The sequence below is a fragment of the Mercurialis annua genome, linkage group LG6 (assembly GCF_937616625.2).
Source record: "Mercurialis annua linkage group LG6, ddMerAnnu1.2, whole genome shotgun sequence".
In the NCBI taxonomy this organism is placed as follows: domain Eukaryota; kingdom Viridiplantae; phylum Streptophyta; class Magnoliopsida; order Malpighiales; family Euphorbiaceae; genus Mercurialis; species Mercurialis annua.
The window spans coordinates 33,243,023-33,245,222 of NC_065575.1; the positions used below are offsets into that span (position 1 = coordinate 33,243,023).

Sequence of the window (2,200 nt, forward strand, 5' to 3'; positions counted from 1 at the left end):
AGAAGAAAAAAAGAAGAAAAGAAAATAGGAGAAAGGAGAGAGAAATATAATAATATGACAGTTGTCATATGATAAGAGTAAAAAATTAATAAAAAGTAGGTATAATTATAATATAAACATGCATTAGAGTAAAAAAAATAAAAGCATTAGAATGATTAGATATTTTCTATATCTTTTCCTTATTGAGGTAGGAAATCAAATTATTTTAAAAAATAGAGTATTATCCTAATCTTCCCTTTACTTTTTGATATCTTATAATTTATAATATATTTTATATTTTTATCTAAATGGTTGAACCGACGGTTGAACCAGTTCAACCGGTTGAACCTTGAACCAGTGGACATTCCGGTTCTGCCAGCGGTCTGGGTTTTAAAACATTCCTAAAAGTATAATTTACAACAGAATAAGAATACAATAAGTTTGAAATGAAACTTAATACAGATTACAAGTAAATAAAATAACAAACTCTCATTACAGAATTTGAAAGGCAAATTACATCCAATTCCAAGTATCCAACAACTTAACTAATTAAGTAGCAAAAATTAAAGAACTACAAATTAAGTCTGCTATATTACAGTAATTGAAAAATCAAACTAAATGTAAAGTAAAAGTTAAAAAAATTAGGTGTTAATTATTAGATCAAAAGTCAGTCTCAGTTTCAGAATTGGGGCTAGGAACCATAGAATCAAGGGGCTTCCATACATATGCCATGAAGATAAAACAAAAGAGGAACACAAATTAGTAACTAAAAGTAGCAAGAACACAAAATCTAAAAATAAATCTACAAATCAAAAACCCTAATTGCCTGTACTTGTAAAATTAAAGCCAAACACGAAAGGGGTTCCAAAAATCCCTAGTTCATAACATGGAAGAAAGAAAAAAAATCACGTCAGTTACACATATAACGAAGAAATAGTAAACAACAGGATTACAGAGTAGGAACAAGGACAAAGTGAATAAGGGTATTACCTGATAATCTAATGAACAAGCATAAATCCCACGTTTTGAACATGAAAATGAAAAAAGATTATCAATTAGACAGAAATCAAAAAATTAAGACATAAAAATTGAAATTAAACCTCTAATACAACGGATAATCGAAGATATACTCACACAATCTTCACCAAGTAGTGTATTGTGTAAGATTTAAGAGTCAATCACTAATAAACTGAGAGAAAATACAATTTAGGGTTAGGGTTTATAGGAGAGCGAGAGTCTGAGGAAAAGAAAGAGAGGCTGGCTGTGCTAGAAAGGAGAGGAAAATGATTAGGGTTAGGTAAAAAATTAAAGAGGGTTTAAATATGGAATGCTGGGCGTCGCCGTTTTAGAGGAGAATAGGGTAATTAAAACGACGTAGTTTAGGGGATTTCGGTCTGTTCGGTTATTCGGTCGGTTCGGTTTTAAAATTCCTAAAACCAAATCATTAACCGAAATCCAAATTACCCTTATTTACAAACCAAACCAATCCGAAATCACCAAACAACCGAAAACCACACTAAATTTTGGTTCGGTTCAGTCCGATTTTTCGGTTTGGTTCGGTTTCTGCTCACCCCTACTCATTGTATCTTATATTCGGACCCTTGATTGTTTTTGCCTATTCTCTAAATTGTAGTGTAGACACTTATTTTCGGACAGGTAAAAAGTGACAAAGAACTGAAGCGTCCAATGATAATTTCCAGAGAAATCCGTCCGGGTGATGAGTTTTCGATTTACTTGCGCACAGTTGCAAACTTGAAAATTAAAACATAGGAGTATTGAAGTTTGGTTTTGAATTTTATAAGGATAGTTCAGTTTAGTTCTAACAACTTACACATTGAACCAAATCGAGCAGAACCAAACTGAGGTCACTCCAAGTGAATACTTATAAAATAAGAGCACTTAAAATATTAGCTTAAAATAGAAACTTTTTATATATTTGGGACAACTTAAAATAAAAATATTTTCTATTATTATAAAATGAGGGATTAATTTTAAAATTTTGGAGATTCCATTGTGAATTTTGCCATTATCACTCAACTCCCCTTACGCTTCTCGATAATATCACCCTTGAATACCAAATTAATATCCATAACTAGAGCTCTGTTTGAGACTTTGAGAGACTAACTTTTAGTTATTAATTTAGTTTTTCAATGCGGGAAGCTTAACAGTCTATTACTACTAATATTCAAATGTTGGAAACCAAGAGACTCCTTAGTGTTGA

The 2,200-nt window shown here is 31.2% G+C and overlaps 1 long non-coding RNA gene across 1 annotated transcript; it reads right to left on the reverse strand.

Annotated features, from left to right (window-relative positions):
• Positions 1 to 449: 449 nt before the first annotated feature.
• On the reverse strand, positions 450 to 1,296 carry LOC126653801 (uncharacterized). Its single transcript, XR_007632321.2, has 2 exons — positions 1,114 to 1,296; positions 450 to 969 (listed from the first exon to the last, which is right to left on the reverse strand). It is a non-coding gene; the product is annotated as an uncharacterized LOC126653801 (long non-coding RNA).
• Positions 1,297 to 2,200: the final 904 nt, after the last annotated feature.